This window comes from Trachypithecus francoisi, unplaced genomic scaffold (genome assembly GCF_009764315.1).
Source record: "Trachypithecus francoisi isolate TF-2019V2 unplaced genomic scaffold, Tfra_2.0 Lachesis_group15, whole genome shotgun sequence".
Classification (NCBI taxonomy): domain Eukaryota; kingdom Metazoa; phylum Chordata; class Mammalia; order Primates; family Cercopithecidae; genus Trachypithecus; species Trachypithecus francoisi.
The window spans coordinates 30,483,404-30,490,038 of record NW_022681460.1 but is presented as its reverse complement, the minus strand read 5'-3'; positions in this window follow the sequence as shown (position 1 = coordinate 30,490,038).

Below are 6,635 nucleotides of genomic sequence, written 5' to 3'. Positions count from 1 at the left end.
TGCGTTGTAGAACTGTTAAGTTTCTATTTGGGGGGTATATCTTCTAAGACTCTTAAGACCTGAATTTGTGTCTTGGTTGCTAAAGATACTGAGTGATTTTTTCCTTGTTTTTGTCTGTAGTAGCATGATATGGTTCTATTTTTTATTACACCTTAAGTTCTGGTGTATGTGTGCACAATGTGCAGGTTTGTTACATAGGTATACATGTGCCGTGTTGGTTTGCTGCACCCATTAACTCGTCATTTACATTAGAAATTTCTCCTAAAGCTATCCCTCTCCGTGTCCCCCACCCCACGCAGGCCCCATGTGTGATGTTCCCTGCCCTGTGTCCAAGTGTTCTCATTGTTCAGTTTCCACGTATGAGTGAGAACATGCTGTGTTTGTCTTTCTGTCCTTGTGATAGTTTGCTCAGAATGATGGTTTCCAGCTGCATCCATGTTCTTGCAATGGACATGAACTCATCCTTTTTTATGGCCTCATAGTATTCCATGGTGTATAGGTGCTACATTTTGTTAATCCAGTCTATCATTGATGGACATTTGGGTTGGTTCCAAGTTTTTCCTGCAGCGAATAGTGCCACAATAAACATACATGTGCATGTGTCTTTATAGCAGCATGATTTATAATCCTTTGGGTATATACTCAGTAATGCAGTCACTGGGTCAAATAGTATTTCTAGTTCTAGATCCTTGAGGAATTACCACACTGTCTTCCCCAATGGTTGAACTAGTTTACAGTCCCCCCAACAGTGTAAAAAGTGTTCTTATTTCTCCACGTTCTCTCCAGCACCTGTTGTTTCCTGACTTCTTAATGATTGCCATTCTAACTGGTGTGAGATGGTATCTCATTGTGGTTTTGACTTGCATTTCTGTGATGGCCAGTGATGATTAGCATGTTTTCATGTGTCTGTTGGCTGCATAAATGTCTTCTTTTGAGAAGTGTCTATTCATATCCTTTGCCCACTTTTTGATGGGGTTGTTTGTTTTTTTCTTGTAAATTTGTTTAAGTTCTTTGTAGATTCTGGATATTAGCCCTTTGTCAGATGGGTAGCGTGCAAATATTTTCTCCCATTCTGTGGGTTGCCTGTTCACTCTGATGGTAGTTTCTTTTGCTGTGCAGAAGCTCTTTAGTTTAATTAGATTCCACTTGTCTATTTTGACTTTTGTTGTCATGGCTTTTGGTGTTTTAGTCATGAAGTCTTTGCCCATGCCTATGTCCTGAATGCTATTGCCTAGGTTTTCTTCTAGGGTTTTTATGGTTTTAGGTCTAACATTTAAGTCTTTAATCCATCTTGAATTAATTTTTGTATAAGCTGTAAGGAAGGGATCCAGTTTCACCTTTCTACATATGGCTAGCCAGTTTTCCCAGTACCATTTATTAAATAGGGAATCCTTTCTCCATTTCTTGTTTTTGTCAGATTTGTCAAAGATCAGATGGTTGTAGATGTGTGGGTGTTATTTCTGAGGGCTCTGTTCTGTTCCATTGGTCTATATATTTGTTTTGGTACCAGTACCATGCTGTTTTGGTTACTGTAGCCTTGTAGTATAGTTTGAAGTCAGGTAGTGTGATGCCTCCAGTTGTGTTCTTTTGACTTAGGATTGTCTTGGCAATGCAGGCTCTTTTTTGGTTCCATATGACCTTTAAAGCAGTTTTTTCCAATTCTGTGAAGAAAGTCATTGGTAGCTTGATGGGGATGGCATTGAATCTATAAATTACCTTGGGCAGTTTGGCCATTTTCATGATATTGATTCTTCCTATACATGAGCATGGAATATTCTTCCATTTGTTTGTGTCCTCTTTTATTTCATTGAGCAGTGGTTTGTAGTTCTCCTTGAAGAGGTCCTTCACATCCCTTGTAAGTTGGATTCCTAGGTATTTTATTCTCTTTGTAGCAATTATGAATGGGAGTTCACTCATGATTTGGCTCTCTTGTTGGTGTATAGGAATGCTTGTGATTTTTGCACATTGATTTTGTATCCTGAGACTTTGCTGAAGTTGCTTCTCAGCTTAAGGAGATTTTGGGCTGAGACGATGGGGTTTTCTAAATATACAATCATGTCATCTGCAAACAGGGACAGTCTGATTTTTCTCTTTTCCTAATTGAATACCCTTTATTTCTTTCTCTTGCCTGATTGGCCTGGCCAGAACTTCCAACAATATGTTGAACTGGAGTGGTGGGAGAGGGCATCCCTGTCTTGTGCCAGTTTTGAAAGGGAATGCTTCCAGTTTTTGCCCATTCAGTATGATATTGGCTGTGGGTTTGTCATAAATAGCTCTTATTATTTTGAGATACATTCCATGAATACCTAGTTTATTGAGAGTTTTTAGTATGAAGCGCTGTTGAATTTTGTCGAACGCCTTTTCTGCATCTATTTAAATAATCATGTGATTTTTGTCGTCGTTTGTTTGTGTGACAGATTATCTTTATTGATTTGTGTATGTTGAACCAGCCCTGCATTCCAGGGATGGAGCTGACTTGATCATGGTGGATAAGCTTTTTGATGTGCTGCTGGATTTGGTTTGCCAGTATTTTACTGAGGATTTTTGCACCGATGTTCATCAGGGATATTCATCTAAAATTCTCTTTTTTTGTTGTCTCTCTGCCAGGCTTTTGTATCAGGATGATGCTGGGCTCATAAAATGAGTTAGGGAGGATTCCCTCTTTCTCTATTGTTTGGAATAGTTTCAGAAGGAATGGTACCAGCTCCTCTTTGTACCTCTGATAGAATTCAGCTGTGAATCCTTCTGGTCCTGGACTTTTTTTGGTTGGTAGGCTATTAATTATTGCCTGAATTTCAGAACCTGTTATTGGTCTATTCAGAGATTCAACTTCTTCCTGGTTTAGTCTTGGGAGGGTATATGTGTCCAGGAATTTATCCATTTCTTCTGGATGTTCTAGTTTATTTGCATAGAGGCGTTTATAGATTTTCTGATGGTAGTTTGTATTTTTGTGGGATTGGTGGTGATATCCCCTTTATCATTTTTTATTGTATCTATTTGATTCTTCCTCTTTTCTTCTTTAGTAGTCTTGCTAGCGGCCTATCAATTTTGTTGATCTTTTCAAAAAAACAGCTCCTGGATTCACTGATTCACTGGTTTTTTTCTCTGAAGGGTTTTTTGTGTCTCTGTCTCTTTCAGTTCTGCTCTGATCTTGGTTATTTCTTGCCTTTTGCTAGGTTTTGAATTTGTTTGCTCTTGCTTCTCTAGTTCTTTTCATTGTAATGTTAGGGTGTCGATTTTAGATCTTTCCTGCTTTCTGTTGTGACCATTTAGTGCTGTAAATTTCCCTCTACACACTGCTTTAAATGTATCCCAGAGATTCTGGTATGTTGTCTTTGTTCTCATTGGTTTCAAAGAACATCTTTATTTCTGCCTTCATTTCGTTATTTACCCAGTAGTCATTCAGGATCAGGTTGTTCAGCTTCCATATAGTTGTGCAGTTTTGAGTGAGTTTCTTAATCCTGAGTTCTAATTTGATTGCACTGTGGTCTGAGAGAAAGTTTGTTGTGATTTCTTTTCTTTTGCATTTGCTGAGGAGTGCTTTACTTCCAACTATGTGGTCAGTTTTGGAATAAGTGTGACGTGGTGCTGGGAAGAATCTATATTCTGTTGATTTGGGATGAAGAGTTCTGTAAATGTCTGTTGGGGCCACTTGGTGCAGAGCTGTGTTCAAGTCCTGGATATCCTTGTTAACCTTCTGTCTCGTTGATCTGTCTAATATTGACAGTGGGGTGTTAAAGTCTCCCATTGTTATTATGTGGGAGTTTAAGTCTCTTTCTAGGTCTCTAAGAACTTGCTTTATGAATCTGGGTGCTCCTGTATTGAGTGCATATATATTTAGGATAGTTTTCTTGTTGAATTGATCCTTTTATCATTATATAATGGCCTTTGTTGTCTCTTTTGATCTTTGTTGGTTTAAAGTCTGTTTTATCAGAGACTAGGATTGCAACCTCTGCTTTTTTTGTTTTCCATTTGCTTGGTAGATCTTCCTCCGTCCCTTTATTTTGAGCCTATGTGGGTCTCTGCATGTGAGATGAGTCTCCTGAACACAGCACACTGATGGGTCTTGATTCTATCTGATTTGCCAGTTTGTGTCTTTTAATTGGGGCATTTAGCCCATTTACATTTAAGGTTAATATTGTTATGTGTGAATTTGATCCTGTCATTATGATGGTAGCTGGTTATTTTGCCCATTAGTCGATGCAATTTCTTCCTAGCATCGATGGCCTTTACATTTTGGCATGTTTTTGCAGTGGCTGGTACTAGCTGTTCCTTTCCATGTTTAGTGCTTCCTTCAGGAGCTCTTGTAAGGCAGGCCTGGTGGTGACAAAATCTCTCAGCATTTGCTTGTCTGTAAAGGATCTTATTTCTCCTTCACTTATGAAGCTTAGTTTGGCTGGATATGAAATTTTGGGTTGAAAATTCTTTTCTTTAAGAATGTTGAATATTGGCCCCCACTCTCTTCTGACTTATAGAGTTTCTGCCGAGAGATCCACTGTTAGTCTGATGTTCTTCCCTTTGTGGGTAGCCCAACCATTCTCTCTGGCTGCCCTTAACATTTATTCCTTCATTTCAACCTTGGTGAATCTGACAACTATGTGTCTTGGGGTTGTTCTTCTCAAGGAGTATCTTTGTGGTGTCCTCTGTATTTCCTGAATTTGAATGCTGGCCTGTCTTGCTAGATTGGGGAAGTTCTCCTGTGTAATATCCTGAAGAGTGTTTTCCAACTGGGTTCCATTCTCTCCGTCACTTTCAGGTACACCAATCAAGTGTAGATTTGGTCTTTTTCACGTAGTCCCATATTTCTTGGAGGCTTTGTTCATTTCTTTTTCCTTTTTTTCCTTTAAACTTCTCCTCTCACTTTATTTCATTAATTTGATCTTCAATCACTGATATCCTTTCTTCCAGTTGATCAAATCAGTTATTGAAGCTGGTGCACGTGTCACGTAGTTCTTGTGCCATGGTTTTCAGCTCCATCAGGTAATTTAAGGTATTTTCTACAGTGTTTATTCTAGTTAACCATTCGTCTCATCTTTTTTCAAGGTTTTTAGCTTCATTGCGATGGGTTCGAACATCCTCCTTTAGCTCGGAGAAGTTTGTTATTACCAACCTTCTGAAGCCTACTTCAGCTTGTCAAACTCATTCTCCGTCCAGCTTTGTTCCATTGCTGGCGAGGAGCTGTGAGCCTTTGGAGGAGAAGAGATGCTCTGGTTTTTAGAATTTTCAGCTGTCCTGCTCTGGTTTCTCCCCTTTTTTGTGATTTTATCTACCTTTGGTCTTTGGTGCTGGTGACATAAAGATGGGGTTTTGTTGTGGATGTCCCTTTTGTTGATGTTGATGCTATTCCTTTCTCTTTGTTAGTTTTCTTTCTAAGAGTCAGCTCCCTCAGCTGCAGGTCTGTTGGAGTTTGCCAGAGGTCCACTCCAGGCCCTGTTTGTCTGGGTATCACCAGCGGAGGCTGCAGAATAGCAAATATTGCAGAACAGCAAATATTGCTGCCTGATCTTTCCTGTGGAAGCTTCATCCCAGACAGGCACCCACCTGTATGAGGTGTCAGTCGGCCGTACTGGGAGCTGTTGCCCAGTTAGGCTACATGGGGGTCAGGGACCCACTTGAGGAGGCAGTCTGTCCATTCTCAGAGCTCAAACACCATGCTGGGAGAACCACTGCTCTCTTCAGAGCTGTCAGACAGGGACGTTTAAGTCTGCAGAAGTTTCTGCCGCCTTTTGTTCAGCTATGCCCTGCCCCCAGAGGTGGGGTCTACAGAGGCAGCAGGCCTTGCAGACTTGCAGTGGGCTCCGCCCAGTTCGAGCTTCCCTGGCCACTTTGTTTACCTACTCAAGCCTCAGCAATGGTGGACGCCCCTCCCCCTGCCAGGCTGCTGCCTCGCAGGTTGATCTCAGACTGCTGCACTAGCAGTGAGCAAGGGTCCCTGGGTGCGGGACCCACCAAGCCAGGTGCAGTATATAATCTCCTGGTGTGCTGTTTGCTAAGACCGTTGGAAAAGCACAGTATTTGGGCAGTATTGTCCTGATTTTCCAGGTACAGCTTCCCTTGGCTAGGAAAGGGAAATCCCCCCACCCCTTGCGCTTCCAGGGTGAGGGGATGCCTCAACTGCTTCGGCTCACCCTCTGTGGGCCACACCCACTGTCCAACCAGTCCCAATGAGAAAAACCAGGTACCTCAGTTGGAAATGCAGAAATCACCGTCTTCTGCATCCATCACGCTGGGAGCTGCAGACCAGAGCTGTTCCTATTTGGCCATCTTGGAATGGAATCAGTATGGTTATATTATATTGGATCTTTGATTTCACTATAAACTCCTTCAGGCTGTTAATGTTTTTCTAAGTTTCTGCTGTCAATCTTCTCATTTTACTTTCTACTTTGGCAATTTCATCCATCTTTATGGCTTTGATTTTATTCCTGTGACTGTGACTCCAAATCACATCTCAATCTCAGATCTCCAGTCTGAACTTTTGCCTGATCTGCAACTTCACATATCTAATCACCTGTTGGACAGCTCCACCTAGATGTTTTGCCAGTGAATTTATCAAAGTCCCTTCCTACCCTTGCCCTCACTCAAGCTAAGCTTTCTCCTGACTTTCCTGTTTCTGTTCAGGGCACTGCTATCTTTCC